The sequence below is a fragment of the Salvia splendens genome, chromosome 7 (assembly GCF_004379255.2).
Source record: "Salvia splendens isolate huo1 chromosome 7, SspV2, whole genome shotgun sequence".
Classification (NCBI taxonomy): domain Eukaryota; kingdom Viridiplantae; phylum Streptophyta; class Magnoliopsida; order Lamiales; family Lamiaceae; genus Salvia; species Salvia splendens.
Genome location: NC_056038.1, coordinates 31,926,317 through 31,951,976, shown reverse-complemented (window position 1 = coordinate 31,951,976; position 25,660 = coordinate 31,926,317). Strand labels below are relative to the sequence as shown.

The window sequence follows — 25,660 nt, the reverse complement described above, 5'->3', positions numbered from 1 at the left end:
ATATGCATTGATAGAATGATAGCATAGAAAATATTAGTAATATATATTTTGGATTGTATTGATAGCAGTTAAGTGTATGCAATTTGTACGAGTGTATATTTGGTTTGTATAATTTCCATAAATTGATACTAAGTCTACAAAGTTGATAATTTCATAGGAGGTGGTGGTGTGTGTTTTGTTTATAGTAATTTTGTTATTAGGATTTTTCTAGCAAATAAAAAGGATAAATGAGAATATATTACTAATTGAATTATTTAGACTGTAATATTATTAGATTTTGAGCACTTTATAAAAATTATTTAATTAAATACTAACGTTATTATAATTTTTTAATAAATTAAAAGGTTGGATGAGAATAAATAACTGATTACTATATCTTAAGTATATTAAAAATTAATTTAATCAAACAATGATTACTATATCTTAAGTATATTAAAAATTAATTTAATCAAACAATAATGTCATTAAGATTTGTCTAATAAATTAAAAGGTTGGATAAGAATAAAAAGCTAATTTTAATTTTTCTATTTTGCAACATTATATCTCAATCAATACTAAGTCATTAGAATTTCTCGATGAGAATATTTACTATTTGATCTATTTATTTGTTGTGATATTAGAACTAAAGTAAATTAAAATTATTTAGGTAAACAAATAATATATCATTAAGATTTCTCTAATAAGTCCAAAGATTGGATGATAATAAATCACCATTATTAGATATCAATCACATTGTCATTTAATCAAATCACTAATTGATCTATCTGTTTTACAACATTAGATTTCAATCAAAACTTATGTCATAGTATTTCTCGTACTAACCAGATAGTCGGATAAAAATATTTCACTAATTGAACTATATATTAGTAACATTATATCTCAATTACGACTAATGTCAAAATTTGATAGTATTTAATTTGAATTGAACTATATAGCTGAATATTTGATTCAATTAAACAATTGAGTTTAATTTTAAATTCAACATGACTTAAATTTAATTGAACAATTAAGTTGGATATTAGATTCAATTTAATTTAGATTAATCTTATATTCATTTAATCTGAAATTCAGTAAAAAATATTGAGATATTTTTATTTTTGATTCAATTGACCTATCTTAACCACAATAAAAATCAATTCAATCCAACTTAAAATAAATTAATAATTTCGTAACAATTTAGAAAAATATGAAAGTTTTTATTTAAATATTTGCATATTAGCTTAAAAAACGCAAAACATAATTAAATAAAATATATGAGAATCATAGTAAAAAAATTAAGAGCGAATAATCATTGGCCATCAACTATGATACTATTAAATAATTATTGAAATTGTAAAATATAAAACTGACCACATATATATACTTAACTTTTAGTATATCATCCAACTAATTGATTATAACTATTATTAAGTAACTTTTTTTGTACATAACATATTGACTCAAAATCACATAATATGATAAAATTAGTAATACATTAGTTATAAATAACAAACTAAAAATAATTATTAACAAACTATGTATGTTCACTATTTATTGAACATGTAAACAATGAATAACAACAAATTGTCATATGAAAATAATTTTTTTTGCTTGTAACATAAAAAAACTAAAAACTAGAAATGAAATGAAATCAAACAAAATAACTATTTATATAATTCAATCTAAATTGATAATATGAATATCATGTCGACACTCCACTTTATTATGAACTTCAATATTTTGATAAAGAATTTGATAAAATCAGTTGAGAAAAAGCCGGTCAAACTCCATTAAAATATTTATATGTTAGAATTTTTAAATATGTTAAAAGCAATTTAATAATAAATAATAGAATTAATAAAAACAGTTGAAAAAAAAACTGGCCGAACTCCAGTAATTAGAGTACTATGTATCTACAATTTTACACAATTATCTTTCATCATACGAATAACAGAATATTTTTTACAAACTGAATCTAATAGTAGGAAATAAATGTGAAAGTTGCAATTATTTTCTTTACCGTGAATCAAGGAAAAATAAATGGGAGAGAGGGAAAGACAAAAAAAAAACAGGCGCCACTTGTGGGGAAGGAAAATAAAAGGCGGCAAATTTATTTAAAGGATACAAAAGTAAATTTAGTTCTTAATGAACCGGATATTGTAAATTAACCGGTTTTTTATACATAACCCACTTCTGGTTGTCCATAATGTGGTTGTATAGCTTTTCCCAAAACTAAAACGTTTTGTCAAAAACAAGCATAAAATCATAACCATAAAGTCGAACACAAAATTAACAAGAGAGAACAACAATTAGGTTTCTAGAAAATTATTGATCACATTTGAAATCATTCTCCATTTATTTTTTCCCATTTTGCCCATTCGGTAGAGTTGATAACTCATCTAGGGATGAAATTTTATGAACAAAAATGCAATTAGGTTTCTAGAAAATTATTGATCACATTTGAAATCATTCTCCATTTATTATTTCCCATTTTGCCCATTTGGTTGAGTTGATAACTCATCTAGGCATGGAATTTTGTGAACAAAATTGTCATTTTTGTTCATAAAATTTCATCCCTAGGGTATGCTTAATATAGGTACAGCTACCATCACGCATTTTGGGAACCCTCGGATTAGTCCATTTCCATGGGACTCTGCAGCTGCTGCTGCTGGCACTTCTTGTCCGACCCCTGCTTCCGTGTCTTGGCCAGGGCCGTAACCAGCATTGTTAGCCCCTTGAGGTTGAGACTCGCTGCCTTGGAATGGAGCTGGAGAGGTTAGCTCAGGAGTGGCTGGTTTTGCTGGCGTAGGCGTTGGCTTCGTCATTATTGGCCGGCAAAACCTGTGAGAATATTGGGTCTTATCAGATACTCAATTCAGAAGATCAAGGCAAAACCGAAAGTCTTTAGTTGCTGGTACCAATGGAAAGGATGGAGTTTTACTTTAAGGAATATATGTACAGTACCTATCAAGGGCTTCACACTTTTCCTTCACCTCTTGTATTTTCCCTCTCAACCAAGCTTCAGCTTCCGCACATTCATTCAAAACCTGGCAGTTGAAAACATTGATTAGGCTCCTGTTTGGTATCAATAGAATTGGGTCTGCGGAAATAGAATTGGAACCTTGAATTCCAAATCTAATGTTTGATAGCGCAAAATAAGGAAATTACTTAAATACGAGTATAAACTATATATCAAACTAAAGATCGTGCAAGTTAAGTGCTGAAAAAGTCGACACTCAACTTGAGGGGGAGTGTTGGAATAAAGAAATTAATTAATTGGAGAACAAGAAGGCAATGGATGAAGATATGGCAAGAATAAAGAAGGAAATCAATGAAGATTATGGAAAATCAAATAAAAAGGATATTAGTATAATTAGAATATATTTTCCATGTTTAGTTAGAATTAGAGTCTATATATAGTTGTGTAACCATGGAGAGAACAGAATACAAGTCATTCACAATGTAGTCTTTAAAATTCTCTCCATCTTTTACTTTCCGCAATAATCTTTTATTTTTCGCATTATATTTTCTAACATGGTATCAGAGCAGGTTCAATCATAGGGATTGATCACTGTCACTATTTTTAAAAAAAAAACCCAAAAAACCCCACCAAAAAAAAATCCTCTCTTCTGTTTGCGTCGGCTCTCCGACGCCGTCCCTTTTTCACTCTCGGCATACTACAGAATCTGATGTCCGTTTCCTCCTCTACGCTCCCCATCACCAACACAAGAAAAGCTTGCTATGGCACAGGGAGTAGGTATGTTTACTGTGCCCCAGACTATTGGCAGCGTCTTATGCTGCAGGTGTGGCATATTGATGCAACCGAATGCTGCAAATACGTGTGCCAACTGTCTGCGCTCTGAAATTGACATAACAGAAGGTCTTCAGAAGCATGTTATCATCATATTTTGCCCTGAGTGTAACTCCTTTCTGCAACCTCCGAGGACTTGGATCAAAGCCGAACTTGAGTCGAAAGAGCTGCTCACATTCTGTGTCAAGAGGCTGAAGAATTTGAACACTGTTCGAATGGTGCATGCGGAGTTCATTTGGACAGAACCTCATTCCAAGAGGATTAAAATCAAGTTGAAGGTTCAGAAAGAGGTTCTTCATGGAGCAATACTTGAACAGGCTTACACTGTTGAATATGTCGTACAAGATCAGTTGTGTGAATCTTGTGCGAGGGTTCAGGCTAATCCAGATCAGTGGGTTGCTGCAGTACAATTGCAACGGCATGTTCCTCACAGGCACACATTTTTCTACCTGGAGCAGCTTATCCTTAAGCACGATGCAGCTAAAGATACGATCAGAATTACTCAGATGGATCAGGGTATTGACTTCTTCTTTGGTAAAAGAAGTCATGGTGTGAAGTTTGTCGAGTTTGTTGGTAAAGCAGCACCAACGGGATCAACCCTGTTTAATGAACCATCCGGCTGAGGGGGAGAGTAGTGCCACTGCCGGATGGTTCCACCCACAGTACCGAGAAACCAGAAGGAGGCGGCTCATCAGAAGGAGGAGTCGCCATCCCCGGAGAAGAAGGCTGACTGCAGCCGAAGAGAAAATAACAGCAGTCAAGATAAGGAGTTCACGGTTTGTGAAGGAGAAACGAGCAGAAGCCGACCGAAAGAGGAGAAGCTACTTCCGAAGAGGTGGCACCCTTTAGAGGCTGCGAACTCATGTTATAATGGATGAAGCGTTTGGCAGAGGGGGAGATATCAGTCACTGCCAAACGATTCAATCTCCGAATCAAGGAGATAATTCCCGAAGACGAAGGCGGAGCAGCCAACGTCTGCGCAGCGAGAGGGAGAGAGAATGCCGATAAACAGACAAGTAGTTGGAGTTAGAAAGAAGGTGAAACCAAAGAGGCCATATCTGCCCTTGTAATAATGGAGTGCTCATTTCAGTTGGAAGAAGCTCGGCTAGAAAGGAGTTCGGTAAGCTCGGCTTACCGAGCTGGGACTAGCCTGGAACTAGCCGAGAAGAAGAAGAAGGCAGAAGTCGGTAAGCTCAGCGGTAAAGAAGCTCGGTATGGAAGCTCGGTATGGAAGCTCGGTAAGGAAGCTCGGCGTTGAGCTGGAATGAGCCGAGAAGGAAGAGTTCGGTTGTAAGCCGAGAAGGAGTTCGGTATTGAGCCGAAGAAGGAGTTCGGTCTTGAACCGAGAAGGTAGAAGCAACCTAGCCGAACTAGCCGTTGGAGCAGCAGTTAGTTAGCTGAGATGTAGCGGTTATTCTTCTTGCTTTCTTGATTCTTCTTGTAGTTAGTTAGTAGCAGTTGCTACGTGATTATGGAGCTTTAAATAGCTCACCGTGTATGTAGTTTAGAGTAGAGTTTAATCAATAAAGAGTTTTCCAGTTTTCTCTCCAAGATTATCATCTTCAATACTCAAAGTGTGAGTGTGTGTGTTTTCTGCATTGTGTGATCTCATACAACAGTGAGTGTGTGTGTGATCTGTTTGAGTGTGTGAAAGCCTTGTGTGCGTAAATCCCAACAAGTGGCGCCGTCTGTGGGAATGGGATATTGAAGCTGATTTGCAGAGGATCAAACGGTTTCAGAGATGGCAGCAAGGCTTGATGCAGAGAAGTTCACAGGCAAGAATGATTATGGCCTGTGGAAGATGAAGATGAAGGCGATCTTAATTCAACAAGGCTTGGCGGCAGTTCTTGCAAAACCAGATGAGAAAGGAAAGGCTCCAGTGCTTGATGAAAAAGCTCAGGCAAAGATGGAGGAGATGCAGCTCAAGGCACATTCTGCAGTGATTCTGTGCCTTGGAGATAAGGTCTTGAGGGAAGTTCAAGAAGCCAAGACTGCGGTGGAGATCTTGGACAAGTTAGATGAAGTTTACTTGGCCAAATCCTTGGCTAACCGGCTGTATCTCAAGAAGAGGCTGTATGCCTATAGTTTTTCTGGAGATAGGTCCATCATTGAGCAGCTAGAGGAGTTCAACAAGATCATTGATGACCTGGGATCTGTTGATGTCAAGATCTCAGATGAGGATAAGGCCATTCTCACATTGAATGCCTTGCCTAGCTCGTATGACCAGCTAAGTGATGCAATTATCTATGGAAGAGATAAACCTATCACCTATGCAGAAGTCTATTCAGCCTTGATGGCCAAAGAACTCCAGAAGACAGCCAACAGAGGCTCTGCAAGCTCCAATGTTCAAGCTGCAGAGGCCTTGAATGTGAAGAAGTTCAAGAAGCAGAACTTCAAGAAGAAGTTTGAGGGCCCTAAACCCTCAAGTTCAGATGCTCAGAAGGAAACCAGAGCTTGCTATTGGTGCAAGAAACCTGGACATTTGAAGAAAGATTGTCATGCATGGAAGAGAAAGATGGCCTCAGAGGGACACAATCAATCTGATTGTGTGGAGAGTGCTGATCCCCCGGCTCAACTCATGAATATCAGTGATAGTGGGGTCAGTCATAGGTGGATTATGGATTCGGGGTGCAGCTTCCATATGTGCCCCAATAGAAGCTGGTTTCATGATCTTCAAGAAGCATCGGGTACGGTTGTTCTTGGTAATAACCACATTTGTCAGATCAAAGGAATAGGGAAGGTAAAGCTAAGCCTACAAGATGGCTCTATAAAGATCCTAACTGGGGTGAGGTATATTCCAGATGTAAAGAGGAACCTCATCTCATTGGGAATGCTGGAACAGAAAGGGTTCACCATATTGATGAGTCAAGGAAAATTGTTTGTGAAATCTGGAGATGCAGTGATGATGGAGGCTGACAGAGAGCATATTCTCTATTATCTGAAGGCTAGGGCTGTTGATGGAGAAAGCAATGCAGTGTCAGATGATTCCATAATGCTATGGCACAAGAGATTGGGCCACCCAGCCGAAGGAAGCTTGAAAGAACTCATCAAGAAGGGTCTGATCTCTGGAGATTTCAACAAGATGGACCCCTGTGAGCAATGTATACTTGGAAAGGCTAAGAAGGCACCCTATCCTACAGGTATTCACTCTTCTACAGCCCCTTTAGACTACATACATAGTGATCTTTGGGGGCCTTCACCGGTGTGTTCAATTGGTGGAGGAAAGTATTATCTAGCTATCATTGATGACTATACAAGGAAGTTGTGGGTATATATTCTTAAAGAAAAATCTGAAACACTCACAAAGTTCAAGATATGGTGTAAGGAGGTTGAGCTAGAGAAGGGTAGAAGTGTTAAATGCTTAAGGACAGACAATGGCCTAGAGTTCTTGTCTGCTGAGTTTGATCTGTTTTGTAAAGAGAAGGGTATGAAGAGGCACCGGACTGTTCCTGGTAATCCTCAGCAAAATGGTGTTGTGGAGAGGATGAATAGGACAATCCTAGAGAGGGTGAGGTGCCTACTTCTTGGGTCTGGTTTGAGCAGCAGATTCTGGGGTGAGGCTGTGTATACAGCAGCCTATCTCATAAATAAATGCCCATCTACTGCCCTGAAATCTGAAACTCCTGATTACATGTGGTATGGAGCTCACAGTGACTACTCAAAATACAAGGTGTTTGGGTGTGCAGCCTATGCTCATGCTAGGCAAAGTAAGCTTGAAGCTAGGGCTCTGAAATGTATCTTGCTGGGGTATCAGAGAGGTGTTAAGGGGTATAGGCTCTGGTGTATTGAGCCCGGTAAGCAGAAGGTCTTGGTGAGTAGGGATGTGGTGTTCTTGGAGGATCAGATGCCATTCCTGAAAGATAAGCCGGACTCCAATGAAGATGAGGGTGATTTCTTCAAGGTGGAGCCTGTGGGGGTTGGCCTAGGAGCAGGTGGAGTCATTGACTCAGGGAGTGAGTCTGATTCAGATAAAGATGAGGCTCCAACTCAGGGCAACCAGGCTAGTGAGTCTATATCAGACTCTATCAGGGACTATCAGCTTGCAAGGGACAGAGTTAGAAGAGAAACAAGGCCACCAACAAAGTTCTCTGATGTTGTGTATTATGCTCTGTGTGCAGCTGAAGGTATTGATGGTGCAGATCCACTCACATATAAAGAAGCTATGCAGAGTAAAGATAGAGAAAGATGGATTGAAGCCATGAATGAGGAAATAGAGTCTTTATTCAAGAACAAAACATGGATTTTGGTGGACAAATCCAAGCTGAATACAGATTGAAAAGGGGAGAGTGAAGGTGATTAAGATTAACACCTTGCACAATCCGGCTGACATGCTAACGAAGTCTCTAGGTAGAGACAAGTTTGACCATTGCAAGAAATGGATCAATGTTTGTGCAAGAACTGAGATGAGCCCTCAGGTGGAGAATTGTAATAATGGAGTGCTCATTTCAGTTGGAAGAAGCTCGGCTAGAAAGGAGTTCGGTAAGCTCGGCTTACCGAGCTGGGACTAGCCTGGAACTAGCCGAGAAGAAGAAGAAGGCAGAAGTCGGTAAGCTCAGCGGTAAAGAAGCTCGGTATGGAAGCCCGGTATGGAAGCTCGGTAAGGAAGCTCGGCGTTGAGCTGGAATGAGCCGAGAAGGAAGAGTTCGGTTGTAAGCCGAGAAGGAGTTCGGTATTGAGCCGAAGAAGGAGTTCGGTCTTGAACCGAGAAGGTAGAAGCAACCTAGCCGAACTAGCCGTTGGAGCAGCAGTTAGTTAGCTGAGATGTAGCGGTTATTCTTCTTGCTTTCTTGATTCTTCTTGTAGTTAGTTAGTAGCAGTTGCTACGTGATTATGGAGCTTTAAATAGCTCACCGTGTATGTAGTTTAGAGTAGAGTTTAATCAATAAAGAGTTTTCCAGTTTTCTCTCCAAGATTATCATCTTCAATACTCAAAGTGTGAGTGTGTGTTTTCTGCATTGTGTGATCTCATACAACAGTGAGTGTGTGTGTGATCTGTTTGAGTGTGTGAAAGCCTTGTGTGCGTAAATTCCCGAAGACGAAGGCGGAGCAGCCAACGTCTGCGCAGCGAGAGGGAGAGAGAATGCCGATAAACAGACAAGTAGTTGGAGTTAGAAAGAAGGTGAAACCAAAGAGGCCATATCGGCCCTGTTGGAGAACGGAAAGGTGGCTGCATGCCCGACACCTCTCCTCGATCAAGTTAAGAAAAGAAAGTAGAAGTTCACAGTTTGTCCGGCCGAGGGGGAGAGGAAGAATGCGACCGAACAACTCCTCTCCAAATCTATAATGGCCTGAAGGCCAAAGATGACCGATAATGAGAGGGCGAGTAAGCTGCAAAGGCGCACCCACATGTCGGTGGAGCCAGGAAAGATTGGTAGCAAGACAACCCGGAAGGGAAAAACAGTCGAAGAATTATCCGGCAGAGGGGGGAGACAATACCCTGCCGGAAGAGATGGAGTCGCCAAGAGGGCAAGAAGTAATACGTGAATACTGGAGAGAAGAAAAGAAAAGAAAATAATGGACTCATAGTTTGAGTTTGGAATGGACTGAGAATGGTCTAGATTGGCTCCTAGATACGAGCAAAAACTGTCTAAATGAGCTCCTCGACAAGAGTCAAAACTGTCAGAATTAGCTCCTCGACAAGAGTCAAAACTGTTAGAATTAGCTCCTCGACACGAGCCAAAACTGTCAGAATTAGCTCCTCGACACGAGTCAAAACTGTCTAAGATGGCTCCTAGATATGAGTTAAAACTATCTAAGATAGCTCCTAAATATGAGTAAAAACTGTTTAGACAAGCTCCCGGACACGAGTTAAAACTGTCTAGATTGGCTCCTTGACATGAGTTAAAAATGTCAACAGAAATTTGAACACCTTGAAACGAGTCTAAACTTTCAATGAAGAAAAAATAACTCTTTGATACGAGTATAAACTATCAATGATGAATTGAAGAAGCTCTATGATACGAGCATAAACTGTCAATGGAAATTGAAGAACTCTTAAATACGAGTATAAACTATATATCAAACTAAAGATCGTGCAAGTTAAGTGCTGAAAAAGTCGACACTCAACTTGAGGGGGAGTGTTGGAATAAGGAAATTAATTAATTGGAGAACAAGAAGGCAATGGATGAAGATATGGCAAGAATAAAGAAGGAAATCAATGAAGATTGTGGAAAATCAAATAAAAAGGATATTAGTATAATTAGAATATATTTTCCATGTTTAGTTAGAATTAGAGTCTATATATAGTTGTGTAACCATGGAGAGAACAGAATACAAGTCATTCACAATGTAGTCTTTAAAATTCTCTCCATCTTTTACTTTCCGCAATAATCTTTTATTTTTCGCATTATATTTTCTAACAATTTGGAATTCCCACAAATTGAATTCCATATCAAAAGTAGGTAACTGGAATGACAAATTGTTAGTAGTATAAAATTAGATACCTTCACACACTACTACACACAGTGCAGACACACTAAACACACACTGCACACACATTGCACAATTTCTTCAAATTTAGTTAATTATCAATTATATCATATTTACCGGACAAAGGATCTGAAATTGAATTATATGTAGATTCTTTCATATTCAATTCCGTACAATTCTTAATTCAATTCAATTTAATTCCAATTTCATGTACCGATGGGAGCCTTGGTGAGATTTATGTAATATAGTGCACTGTGAGCGCATATGGCAGACTATATACCTTTTGCTTCTCCGCCGCATCAATATGGTCATATATGGGATGAGTGGATATTGCTGCCTCCCTGTAACTATTGATGTAATAAGCAAGGCTAAACATCTGGTCATACCTAGCTGCCCTCTCCGTGTGCTCCTTGTAGCTCTCCTCTATAGGATCACCTTGCTGCAAGGTTTTGGAGTACTAGTTAACAAACCGTCTGGTAAAGTAAGAAGCAAAAACAGCAAACGTGACATAAGGAGCTTCAGATTTTACCTTCTTGAGCTCCTCCAGCTTGGCAACATATACATCTTTGGTTTCATCTTTACCATCCCCAGATAACCACTCTTCTACCTCCTGGAGACTGGTAATCAATTGCTCTCGCAGTAATCATGATACTTACCATGAAGCTGCAAAGACAGTAAAAATAGTTCAGATAAATCATTAAGGTGACTCGCAGTACAAGATCAGATGACCTTTGACGTACTTTAATCCTCATATCATAAGCATAAGATTTGACAGCATTCTTCATGTCGTTGGTTTCCTTCATAACTCGATCCTGCAAAGCCATCTCCAACTCCTCCTCCACAGCTTTTTGTACATCTGGAGCAGCAAGAGCTCCAAATACAACTTCTGACACAGGCACTGTTTTCTTGTTAACCTTCTTCCTCATAGCATCCACCTGATGAGCATTACTATGGTGATATTACTAGTAGTCTAGTCCAGGACAAACACAAATACCAAAAGAAAAGGCATACAAGAAAAGGAAATGAACAAGGACCACTCAAAACACAATCCCTACAATATTAAAAACATGCTATATATACATTAACTCGACTTAAATGCAAATCTACTAGTTTAGAAGCCAATATTCTATGTAAAGGGAACATGAGAAAAAAGACTGAGGTAAAATAAAAAATAGTGAACAGATAAGTGACACCAAGAGAAAGAACCAAAAACAGGCATTCCAAAGTCATCGGTGGGGAAATACTTTACACTCTACAGAGAGAAAAGTACATTTATAGGAACATATGCATAAATTATTTTAAAAATCATAGTATTTCAATATAAGCAGGAAAATTATCTTGACCTTGGTTTCCATCTGAATGGGCTCATCTCCTAACTCCGGCATGCCATTTACAGCTGCAGGAGCTCCAGTTTTTGAATCCTGCATATTTACATCCACAGCACTTGGTGGATCAGGGTCAGCAGGAAGCTCATTAGTCTCCATCTTAGCTGGCTCGTTGTCAGACTCTTTAATAAATGGAACATCTACTTCCTCTTCTTCAAGCAGCTGTTTCATTAGCGACCATCATGTTTTTTGAGGAAAGTCAATTTTCACAAATAATAATGTAAATAGCACATAAAAGAAACAGCTCGTAAAGCCAGATAAATAGATAGCTCAGTGACCTTCTGCCAATAATTTAAGCAACCAAAGACAAGTTCCTTTATTACCAAAACAACTAACACTAGCAATTTGTCCTTCCCTTCAAGTCTAAGTTTATCCCCATAATGATCAAGTCATTATCTTATACTGATAAGCATATAAGCTATGGAGTCCTAGCATAAATACAAGGCCTACCATACAAGGTAAAGGGTTGACTCCCACTTATATGTCATTCCACAATTTCATGTGGTTACAACCAGGGATTGGTATCCTTCCCTTTGAACCAGACATCCATAGACAGCACAGACCACAGGGATAACCCAATGCAAGACCCTCCATGATCAATCTATATGTTGACCATTGGGCTCACATCTTTGGTGGCACCCCTTGGTCACACCGGGTAGCCCTTATTGTTGGCCGTCCAGCCACGTTCACACACTAAAATTCATAAGCGTATAAGTTAAGGAGTCCTAATTTAACATAAAACCAAAGATAAATGGTTGATTCCCACTTATATGTCATTCCACTTACAGAATAAATCATATTCATTGAATGAAAAATCTAATAAACCCCTAACTTATTGTTTCTACCACCTTATACTACATGTTATCTTTTGACAAAAGTCAAACTGCAAAACAATCCCAAAAACCTGTATCCTTAAATTAATTCTAGGATAATCCAAAATGTTAAATCATATGGAATAATACAATTTTACACAACTGACAACATGCATCATTCGTGGGAAAAACAGATAAGAGTTATGACATTCGTGGATAATAAACTATAATGCTAATGAAGAAAACTAAGACTTTCCATAACCAAAGTTGTCTTATTATAGGCATATAAACTGGCATCAAAGGCAAAAATAATGAGATGCCTTAAACTCAGCAGATAGGATGAGAGACAAAATTTGGCCAAGAGCTTACAGTTGCAGATTCAACAGACACAATACCATGAAGATTAAGATGCACTGTAACTTCCAGTTTTGCCTTCTGACCATTTGTGGACTGGAAAGGTCCAATCTGCAGTCAATGTGCCAATACAAAGGAAAATAGATGCTGAGTAAGTGGTGGGGCTACATTCTACAGACTGTTGATTGTTGGATCAAAACAAATTTGCATAGCAAACTTACCGTATAACGGCTGATCTCTGCAGGAGCTTGCAATTCACTGACATCAGCATATTGTACATCTAATGTGAAGGTCTCAGACATATAGAACGTCAAAATTTTCATGCTAGGTATTGGGCTTCCCTTGGGGAATACAATGCTGGTCTGCAGATTCTCACCACCTGCTCTGTTTTGTGTATCGCCATCGGGAGTTTTCCATGTCAGAGAAATGGGGAATGGGAATCTCTCGTTGACCTGCACACGGAAGGGTATATTTCAGCATTTATGTCACAGCTAATGCTAGGAGACTAATTCAGAAGTATATTATTTTGAACAATGGATTACATGAACGTAGAAGATAAAACATTAGAGCCAAGTAACTTATATGCCAGTGTTTGCGGTTATAAAACAAGAAGATATAAGTATAACTATAACTACATTAAAAGAAAAAGCCAAGATAGGAATGAAAATGCACCTGGAATTCCATAGTTTTAAATGTAGGACTAAGAATACCACATTTTAAAGCACAGCCTTTGGCAACACATAAACTTGCATTCATTGTACACCTGGGCTCCATCCCGAAGAACTCAGTCAAGATCTTAATCATACCAGGGACTCAGGAGCCTGAGCCTACTACTTCAACTGAGTGTATATTCTGAATCGTTAGTCCAGCATCTGCTAGAGCCTTTTCCAGCGGCTTCTTCACACGCTCCGGAATTGAGGTGCTAATTTGTTCAAACTCCTCTATCTTGATATAGACACTTACAACTTCAGGATTAGCACCGAGAATCTTCTTCACCCTTTCACAACAATCACGGAGCCTTTGACAAGTCGCTTCATTCTGATAAACATCAAACTTATATTCAACCTTGAATTTTGCAGCAAAATGTTGGTAAAGAGCTTGATCAAAATCTCTTCCACCCAGGGAACGATCAAAAGAGTGAGCCAAAATTTTTAGCTGACCTTTCTTGAATGCAGCAATACATACTTGCAAACTTGCATGCCCTGCATCAACAAAAGCGACATTCATTACTTCATTTTCTCCAAGATCAGTCTCCCAGTAACCATAGGCCAAAGCAATAGCATCAGTCTCGTGAATAAGGCTGAGAGGGTGTAAACCAGCAATTGTGGCTGCATCAATCACAGCCCTCCTCTGGATATCAGTGAAATAAACAGGTATTCCAATGCAACAATCTACAACTTCTGCATTTAAGTTCTTTTCTGCAATGCTCTTCAAATTGGAAAACAGCATTCCCAATGCCTGGGTAGGTGTAAACATCTTATTTTCTCCCAAATACTGAACATGTATTAAGGGATAACCATCAGGCCCTTCAGTTACCGAGAAAGGCAATGACTCTAGATCACGTTGCAGCTCTGGATCAGAAAATTTGCATCCTATCAGCCTCTTTATTTGAGATATTGTATTTTTTGGATTCATCAGACATGATGCGGTTGCTGCTGTCCCTATGAACCGCTGTTTGTCTCCAAAGGATACAAGTGAAGGAGTTTTCAGCTTTGATTCATCATTAGGCACTGCAACAATACCTCCTTGCCTTGCAACGGCAACAACACAGCTCTGATTTCCAAAATCAAAACCAACAACACTCATGTTTGCTTGGAGGTTAAAATTTGCAGCACAGTCACTCGAGCAAAAACAATGAGCTCACAACCTAAGGCACAAATATCCAAACAAATTCAGTCAACAATCATTCAGACAGACAAATTTTAGAGATAGGAATTTTGCAAAAAAAAAAAAGGGAAGCTGGTTCAGATTAGAAGATTTGAGAAGTAGTATCCCAGCCCACACACTTAGACACACGTCCAAAAATCACTATAAAGATTTAAGCAAACTCATAGACCAAGCTGAATTTCTACAGAAAAACACATTACACTCGACCACACTATTTACATTCTTCGTCACAGAAAACTAATTGTAAATGCGCCATTACATCTCGAGTACGAAATAAACAGCAAAATTAACCTACCTTAAGCTTCAACAGCTCAAGAGGTCCTCTAATTCCACCCCAAAAAAGCCGCAATTGATTGCAAAACAAGATGCCACAAGGAATGAAAGTAAAGAAATCTGCTGACTCGAATGGCACCCAATTGACTAAAACGAAATGTCACAAAAGGAATGAAAATAAAGAAATCAAATAACCAAAACAAAATGACACAAAACGAAATCAGCTCATTTACATAAATAGAAATCTCTAGCAAACGAAAGGAATGAAAGAAGATAATGACATAAATTAATTCATAATCGTAGATACACACACTCACATGAATTCGACGACACATACACCCCCGTAACATTTGAGACACGCAACGCAAAGTATACATGTCAATTCCCCTCAACGTAAAATAAATTATCGCAAGTATGAAAACAGAATGCTGAGACACGCAACGCAAAGCCGACTGCTATAGCTTCAAAAATGTTTTCCAGAGCAGGGACTAAAATTCACGGAAAAACGCAAATTGCAAAGCACTTTGAGAAAGGGTTAGGTTTTCAGATCTCAGAAATTTTTTAAAAAAATCAAACAGATTCAGGAGCTCTACTGCGGAATCTTAAATTCAGTGAATTCAGCGGAACAAACTCACCTCGAACTCCAATTCCTTTAGCAGCGAGAGGATTTATTCAAACCGTCTTCAGAAAAACAGCAAGAGAAGCACAAAATCAAACGAGTTTTCTTCAATTGGTGTGCGAAATATGGCTAAGAGCATGCAGATATAGAGATGTCCAAAGTTTTCGGTTGGGCGATTAACTGTGGAACCGTAATCGGCGGTTCGGTTCCGAATCGGAACTGTGAGATTTAAATCAAACCGAATCGTCATTTTGGAACCGGGGTTCGGTTCAGGTTCCAAAATTTCAGAATCGAAACCGTGCCGGAACCGCGAAAAACCGTCGGAAAATCGTGAAACCGTGCCGCAATCGCCAAAAATCACAGGAAAACCGGCGGTTCCGAACTGTAACCTTAACCGCAGGTTTTGGAACCATAACCGCAAAACACCCTCGCGGTTCGGTTCGGTTCCGGTTCAACAATTTCCAAAATCGGAACCGGCGGTTCCGAACCGTAGGCATCTCTATGCGGATAGGACTAGCGGTTAGTATGTGGGGTGTCCGTTGCAATAAGGATTAAAGTAGAACGAAAGGTAGGACGTCCCGAAGTAGGACGAGCGCTCGTCCATGCCCGAAAACACCTGTTGTCCTACCTTTAGTCCGTGCTCTTGTTCGCTATTGCGCAAGAGCACGGACGTCCCGATTTTTTTATATAAATATAGTCATAATATAATGACTAAAGGCTCATTTTGGTCCTTAACATATTGCGATTTTTTTATTTTTGTCCAAAACATTATCTTTTGAATTATTCTGTCCCTCACAAATAAAAACGGGCCACATTTGGTCCATTTTGGACGGTTCCGTTAAAATTTGACGGAAACCCTAAAATTTGACCTAAACCTCACGAGGAGACCTTCGGCTCTGCCGATCTCGATGAAGATCAGCTCCTCTAACGAGGAATTGCGGGGTGAGGGTGGAGTTAGGGTTGGGGGGGTTGGGGGTGTAGTCGGAGACATATCCGAAGCTGAGCTCGGTGACGTGCGAGGTATGGCGGGGGTGTAGAAGAAGTCGCAGACGACGCCGTGGGGGGCGGAGGAGCAGAGGTCGTCGGGGAATAGGCGGCGCCAGGGGGTGCCTGGGCTGACGAAGTTGAGGATGCGGTCGAATTGCCTGCCCTTGCACGTCGCCGTCCACTCGAGGACGATTTTGGCGGAGCTTGGGGAGGGGCAGTGCGGCAGCAGTGTGTAGGCGGCGAGGACCGGCGGCTAGCCGCATGTGAAGGAGAAATCGTGTTGGAGAAGGAGGTAGGAGCATGGTGCGGTGGCAGTGAGCTGGATTGATTTGGTGAGGGAGGAGGAGGAGCGAAGGTGATGGTACGGTGGAGCTTGGCGGCAGAGATGCTGGAGGGGGAATTTCCGTCAAAAATTTGACGGAACCGTAAAAAATGGATCAAATGTGACTTGTTTTTATTTGTGAGAGACCGAATAATTCAAAAGAGAATGTTTTACACCAAAATCAAAAAATCGCAATATGTTAAGGACCAAAATTGGCCTTTAGTCTAATATAATTCCTTTAGTCATTGATATCTTGTACATTAAAATATTAAGAATATATACCTATAGTCATATTATAATTTAAAATTTTAAAAGTTTTTTCATAATAAAATAATTTGTTGTCAATGAATATTAGATGAATAAATTTAAAAATTAGTATTTTATCAATTTTTAAGCATACTCAAACGATAAATAATCTGTTGTATTAGTTTTGAATATTAAATAAAATTCTCCATTGAGGTAAGTCAATTCAAATTTTTTTATATTAGAAGTAGTATTTTGCAAATTTGAAGAGATGATTTTAAAGAGTTCTGATCAATGTCGAACCAATTTTAAAAACTGAATCAGAGATCAAATCTATCCACTCATTCATCACATCTAATGATTATTAATAATTACATATTCTGATTTTTATATTGACGAAAGGGTAATTTTAGAAGATTAAATATTATGCATTATACGCATTTCTTCCTATATTCCCAAACTCAACCCACTTTTCTCTCTCTACAATTAAGGCACTTGGGGTGTTAGGTTGGCCATTGGCGGGTAGTCAACCACTGCGCGCAGCAACGACGGGGATGACTCACGGTGTTGAGGTGGGGGTCGAGTTTCGGGGACAACGAAGAGGCAGGCGGTGTTGTGCCTGACGGTGACCGACGGATTAAGGCAGCGGCGTTGGCTGGGGATTGGGGATCGAGGTAGAAGTAGAGAGAGAGAGAGCTATAGAGGTTGAGAGGAAGACGAAATTGAGATAGATGGGTCACCGGAGGAGGAGACATGGCCGGCGGCTGGCGGTGCCGGAAAGGCAGAGGCTGCGAGAGGTTTTGATAGAGGTTTAGAGGTTGCTTTGCAGGAAAATCGGTCAGTTATGAAATTGAGATTACACGTCGATGAATTGATGGAGAACAGCTCCGACGACATCGACATTGCCTGGTTTAGTGCCGGATGGAGCACAAGCAATAAGTTTAGCTCGATTGCGCCGGAGAAAGGCACCATCGTGGAGCTGTGCAGCCGCATCCATGGCGAAAACTTTGACAGTTGCAATTCAAACCGAAAACTTTGACAGTTGCAATTCAAACCGAAAACTTTGACAGTTGCAATTCAAACCGGGGGAGCAATGAAAACGAGAATTGGACATGTGTTAGAGCAGAGGAAGAGCAATTTTGAATAATTTTGAGTGTGTGTTGTGCATTTATTAGGTGAATTACTGAAAGTGTGAGTAGTTATATCACAACAAGTATACCTCATGCATATGAAGGTAGTTATGTACATTCCTTCGGAGCTGTCCCCGCTACATTCGATCTTGTCTTTCTTGAATGCTTTGTGCTCTGTTGGAAGCTTGCAATGGTTATCTGCTCTATGTTCTCCACCTGCCACAACTCAATTGATTTTCTGATATTAAGTATTGAGTTATCATTGGTTTTAATCTTAACTAAGTTTTGGTCGACCGTAAAGGTCATCTCATTCTCTCTTGAACACCCATGGTAGTTGTGTTACACCTAAATAATTAAATAAAATATTGAAATTGAAGTTGAGTTTGTAGGATTCTCTGTTGGTAATTTGAATCTGTGAGCAACTAAGCACAATCTCCCTACTTTTATTTTATTTAACTTGTACTGTTATTGGCTACAAATTTGGAGAAGAAAAAGTATAAAAATCATCGTTATTTAAAAATCATCGTCGGTGAAGGCTGCCCGGACGCCTTTGCAGAATTTGAGCAAGCACGTGCGCCCAGTGGTGTCTCCGATGTGGAGGTGTTCGTTGAACATGTCGGCAGTTTGTCCAGTCGCAAGCTGACGGATTACTGCAGTACATTTCTGCAGTGTCGTGTGGCTGGGACGGCCGACCGCGTCGAACCCTCCCGGGCCGCCAAAGTATTCGCGATGTGGAGAAATAGCGGTTTACTCATGCGAAAACGGCGACGGAAGTAGGTATCTCCCCAAATCAGGTTATCGCAGAAGTAGTCGCGTACTAACCTTGCGGCGGCTTCCTCCCGGTTATGATGGATGTACGTCCGGGAGCGTCGTGGGGGCGGCGCGGCTTCCTCCGCCTCCCGCCGTCGATCTTCTCCAAGTGATTATTCCATTATTTGACGCATTTGCTCAAAATGATCCATTAGTTTGAGTTGATTTGAGATGGAAATTGGAGTGGATATAGAGAGGATTTGAGAGAAATAGATGTGTGTTTGTGTGTGAAATGAGTATGAAATAGGATTATTTATAAAGTAAAGAAATAAAAAAATTGAAAATAAAAAAACAAAACGGTAACATTACCGTTTGATTTTTTTTATTAAAATTTGAATTTTTTTTTAAAAATGAATTATTGCGTCATCCGTGACGACTCCCACTCACGGGCCAGCGAGTGGGCGTCACGCATGCATCGGGCGCTCGCCACGTCGCCAAGTCGCGTGGCGCGACGTCGCGCATTCGCGGGCTACAGGACGACATGGAGACGGGCTAGGGACGGAACGTGTCGCTGCAACGCGTCCACCGGCGATTCCGTCCCTCCGGAACGAAACGCGAGCCGGGCGCGGGACGCGTAGTGGGTGCTCCTTTTTGGCTTGCAATGGAGTGCTGGTAGGCTGTCTCATTCCGTAGAAGTTAGAACCCACTTCTACCGAATACCACGCGACCACATTCTCGGATCGCCTTAAAAATCGTGTCTTTGCTAAGAGCCAAGAAGCAAAACACCTTATTCACTCAATATTCAATTTTGATTATGGAAAATAATTTTTTTGACATAATGGTGATGCCATAATGAGGTTGAAATTGTAATTGTATTATATTTTAGTTTTAATTAAATTTATATTTTTAGTATGTACTTTATTACCTTTGTGTTAATGTATTTATTAAATACACCTATTTAAGAATGAGTAAAAATAAATTGACAAAAGTTGTATATGCAAATATACTCTTCAAATTTGAATAGGATAAGACCAAAATTATTTAGAATTAGTAGCATCATTAATTACATACTTCTATGATTAATTTGACCCTATTTATAATTATAGGAGGAAAATTATACTATTACAAGTTTTCCTTATATATATATTGTATTAAAAATTATGTAATTAATTTTATTCTTGAAAATATCCACGGTTATTAAAAAATTTATAATAAAATTTAGATAAAATAATCATTCATAGTATTTTAATGAAATAGAATTTTTATTCATTTTTTTAAAACTATCACAATGGTATGAACTATTTTTTTTTCAAACAAACTTTGACACTAAACTTTTTTTCATGGCAAATGACTGTACATTTTCTCGGTGGACGCCTAAAAACTAAAAACAATGTTTCTCACAAATGTAATTAATCCTTACGTCATCCATGTCTATTAACCGTCTCATCTCTTCACTATTCATGGGCCCTACTGTATTTTTCACCCCATCTCTTAACTAAAAGACAACACTTGCATCCCTCCATCTCTTAACTATCTCATCATTTAACTATTCATTCAATTTCATTTTTTATTTTTATTTCCAACAAATTCAATTAATGAAAACACACTTTATTAAATAAAATAAAATTACAACTTGAAATTCTAAAAAAAACATATTAAAATCCTAAAAAATAAAAAATAAATAATTAAAAATCTTCCGCTCACTCTCTCTAAATTCAAAATCTTAAAACTCAGAGAAACAAAAGAAGTTGTCTAATGACGATCATGTGCGTCTACCGGTTGCCAAATTTTGCCCAAGTGTCCTCCATTAGATTCTCCCGGAGTTGGGAGTGGGCGGTAGAATCACGTGTCCTTGCCCGAACACACAGTCGCTCTTGCAAAGACGGATGCACTCCATTGCGAGGCAGACTACTTGAGGTAGAGCTTCCCGGGGTTTCAGGTTGAACCAATTTCTCGACTCAGGTCCTTCGTCGGCGATAATCATGTTGTGCAAGATTATGCACGTATACATGTTGTTGACCATATTCTCCATAAATCACGTACGAGCCGATAGTTTGATAATGTTGAATCGAGCTTGGAGAACCTCAAACGCTCTCTCTTTTTTTTTGATGAATAAATAAATTAAGTAAAACTGAAACTCTTGTTTACATCATACACTCGGGCATCCCCGAGGAAAGCACAAGTGAAAAGCCACAAATCGGCTAGGATGACATGGTAAATAAGACCAAGAAACACAAAGCAAGGAGCAATGCCCCAATAAGAACGACCCCAGTTCACGTCACCCATCGAAACCCGGAGTGGACGGGCCACGTTAAAACCCCTTGGAGATAAAACCCCATGGGATAAAAACTCCCCAAGGGGAAAAAGAGTACCATGATGAGTGACTCAAAAGTGTGTCGAAGACAAAACATCCGAAAGACGTGAACACCATCATCTGTCTGGAAGGTGTAGAAGGACCTGCTCGTGTGGGAAATGTGAATACAGGATGTTGTAGGTAGCTTCTTTGATCTCAAAGATGACCCTAACTGCATCCCATGTCTTCCCATCAAAGATAATCTTGTTCCGCGTTCTCCAAATGATCGCCAATGAAGCCATGAGTGCAATCCTCTTCTCCATCTGAACAATCTGTAACCTCTGATCTGCCGTCCTACCCATTTGATAATACTCCTGATCGTCGTCGATCTCCTCACGATGCCAAGCCACAACATGATCTTTCCCCAAACAGCCCAAGTCTTCGGGCATTTGAAGAAGAGATGGTCTGTTGATTCCTCCTCCCAACGACAAAGCTGACAGGTAGGGTCCAAGTTCTCCAAGAAGTGGAGGCGATCCCATGTGAAAAGGCATCCTCGAAGTGCGAGCCAAGTAATGAACGAGTACTTAGGATGGACAAAGTCATTCCAAACATACTTAGCCCAGAATCGTCTCTCACCTCTCGGCCTAAACCACTCATATGCCTTGTGAACCCCTTTTCCCGCGAACTAAGTACTCCAGAGTGTTGTGATCTCGTCGCGAGTGCATCTGTCCAACATCCCATCCCGGATGGACAAGAGCTTCTTTATGAGCATAGAGTCGTTCTTCTTGTGCGCCGTCCAATCCCAGATAGAATTATTCCTGATGTATTCTGCATGAATCCATCGAATCCAGATGGAGTCCTTCTTCGAGTGAATGTTCCAGAGGGTCTTGGCATGAAGTGCCGAATTCCAAGCCTTGAGGTTTCTGACTCCCAAACCCCCTTCCTTTTTCGGCTTGCAAACATCATCCCATGCAACTTGACCATACTTCTTCCCCTAAAGAAAAGTATGGGTAATCCCAATGAGCTTCTCAATGACTGTCCCGGGAATCGGAAAGGCTTGGAGCCAGTATGCTTCCACTCCTTGCGAGCAGCTTCTTGCTTATGCACAAAAAGAGTCTGTTTTTCGTTCATCGGCCTGTTGAACGTCTTCACGAAGGTTGGCCACTTCGGATAAATGCCGTCGGCAAGATAGTACCCCATTTTATACTGGCAGTTGTTAGCGATGAAGTTGATGGCCGGTGCTTTACCATTTAAAACTTCGCTGAAGAGGTCGGATTGGTTGAGCACGTTGACGTCGTTGTTCTATCCTGGGACCCTGAAATACGCATGCCAAATCCATAGTATGTAGTCGGCAACGGCCTCAAGTATAACGTTGGGATGGGTGCCTTTGTGGCCGCTCGGGTATGACCCCCTCTACGCCACATGACAATTCTTCCATTGCCAATGCATGCAATCGACGCTGCCAAGCATCCCTGTGAATCTGTGCACTTGTTCGTGAAGTCGGAACATAAACTGACAATATGCGGTGCTTGGCTTCCAGAGAAATTCGTCGGTAAAGGCTGCCCGGACGCCTTTGCAGAAGTTCATCAAACACAGTCTCCCAGTGTTTTCCCCAATGTGCAGGTATTCGTCGAACAAATCCACCGTTTGTTCAGTAGCAAGCTGACGGATTGCTGCAGTACATTTCTGGAGCGTCGTGTGACTGGGACGGCCAATAGCGTCGAACCCTTCTTGGAAGCAGTGGCGGACACATGAATAAACTTTGGCAGGGGCTTTACTAAAATTTTTGATACTCCTTTTCGTCCGTGAAAAATAGTCTCATTTTGTTATTTTGTACTATCTATTAGTCCGTTTCTAAATATGGAAAGTTTCTTTCTCATATTTTTATTTAATTTTCTTTCAATCTCTTTTACTTTACCTACTTAATCTATTTCTCTTTTATTTTATTAATTTATCATTAAAACTCATTATATCCACAAATGAGACTGTTTTTTTGTCTCGTCATCTCTCATACTTTACTCTCTTCATTTATCTTACTTTATTCCCCCTTTTACTTTACTCTCTCCACTTTAATCTTTTAACACATCAATGTCTGAAATCATGTGCCAACAAAATATCCCAACTACTTTGGGACGGATGGAAACAAATGATAAAAATGCATAAATATTACCTTGGGACGGATGGAGTACATAAAATTAATCCAACACAAGTTTAACGAATAGAATAATACAATTCATATTCTAGTTATGTTTATTTTGCTAAAATAATAAATATCTAATACATAAAAATGCATAATTATCTAATACACTGATTTTGTAAACTACTACCTTCATTTTTCTAAAAATAGATATTTTCTTTTTAATTTTTTTTCTAGAAATAGAAACTCTCTACTCGGGAAATGGATCCAACGATCCTTTAATATTAATTTCGTTACTTTTTCTGTTCCTTTTTTAACTAGGTTAATTTTGCGTTCTAAAGATTTATTTTTAAGAAATGGAGAGAATGGCAAAAGAAAACGAAAAAATTGACCTCAACTCACCAAATTACAAGTTGTAATTCTCGTTTTGAATAAAAACGAAGTGTCAAATTTAGGAAACAATTTAAAAAGTGTTTAAAACGTAGTTCATAATATTTGTAGAGCTAAAAGTTAAAACATGTCACCATTTAAGCAAGGAGCAAGGATTTACCTTTTCAACTATTAATATTATATTCATTTAAGTTTAAGAGGTTTTATTTATTTCATCTTCTTCCTCATTCCAATTTTATGCGACTGCGGCCATTGTTCCAAGAAGTTCTCTCTGTAATTTTATTTTTCAGCCCCTCCTTCCTACTAAATCTCTTTCCCATTAAACCCCAAAGATATGAATTTGGGAAGGGCTAAAGAGAGTTTTTTAAAATTTTGAAAAATTTTACAGTAGAAATTTATTAAAAATAAATAGTTTGGGAAGGGCTTAAACCCTCATCTCCTCCACATGTGTCCGCCACTGCTTGGAAGTACTCTTCCCGGGGCTATCAATGTATTTGCGATATGCAGAAATAGTCGTTTCCGGATGCAGAAACGGCGACGGAAGTAGGTCTCTCCCCATACCGGGTTCTCACAGAAGTAATCGCGTACCAACCTTGCGGCGGCTTCCTCCCAGTCACGATGGATGTAAACCCGGGATCACCTTTGAGGCGCCGCGGCCTTCTCCTCCTCCCTACGTCGATCTTCTTCTAGCGATTCTTCAATTATTCGACGCATTTGCTCAAATGGATCCATGAATTGATTAAATTTGGGAGAAGAATAATGTTTTGAGATGAAGAATATAGAGTGTTTGAGTGAGAATATAGAGTTTTTTTTATGATGGATTAATTTGTGGGAATAATTTGATATTTATAGAAGTGATTGGGGGTTTAAAAAAATATAAAAATTAAAATTTTGAAAAAATCGTCTATAAACAGCTAGTATATTTTTGTTTTTTTTTTAAATTTTCGAATTTTTCCTGATTATTTTTAAAAAACAAAAAAATATTTTCAACGGAAATAAACGACGCCCACTCGCGGGCTGACGAGTGGGCGTCACGGACGAACGGGAGCTCTCCACGTGGCCAACATGCGTGGCGAACTGGCGCGCGAGCTTCCTCTCCGCGGCGAGACAAGGGACGGGTTGGGGACGAGACGGGAGCCCGCATCGAGACGCGATGCGGGTGCTCTTAATTTTGTTTGATTCTTAATTAATAACACTTGATTAATTATATATTTTCACTAGATTCATTAATAAATCAATAATCTAGTTTAAGTCAACAACCAAATCATAATTAGTAATAGTACTAGTAGAATTAAATACATATATATTCATTTTTTGAAAGTAGTAAAAATGTCATTTTACAATTTACCTGTTTAATTTACACAATAGAAATCTCATTTATTTCTATCCTTCATGTCAAACAACCCTACTAAATCATTATCTTGATTTTTTTTATCTTAAATCCTTCACAGTTTTACAAATCTCATGATGGGCATAAAGTGTGTAATTATAATTTTCATTTTTTTATTTTCTAAAATAATTCAAATAGATTAAGCGCTAATTAAATAAAGAGATCGCACTCTTATGCGCGTCAATATCATAAACATGTAATGAAAGCTATAAAACGCTAATTATTTTAAGAAATCGCATTCTTGTACACGCCAATATCATAAATATGTCTTTCGCGCGCTAATATTATGAATTTCTTGTACACGCCAATATCATAAATATGTCTTTCGCGCGCTAATATTATGAATTTGTAACTAAATCGTTAACGACGTGCGCTCGATAAACACGTGCCAACATTATGTAACTAAACAGTTGACGATGTGCCGTGCGGTAAGCTCGCCTATAGAAGTTTTCGCTTATTTTAATACTAC

General features: G+C 39.1%; 1 pseudogene; it reads right to left on the bottom strand.

Moving 5' to 3' along the window:
• Positions 1 to 2,092: 2,092 nt before the first annotated feature.
• LOC121742225 lies at positions 2,093 to 15,701 on the bottom strand (annotated as a pseudogene).
• Positions 15,702 to 25,660: the final 9,959 nt, after the last annotated feature.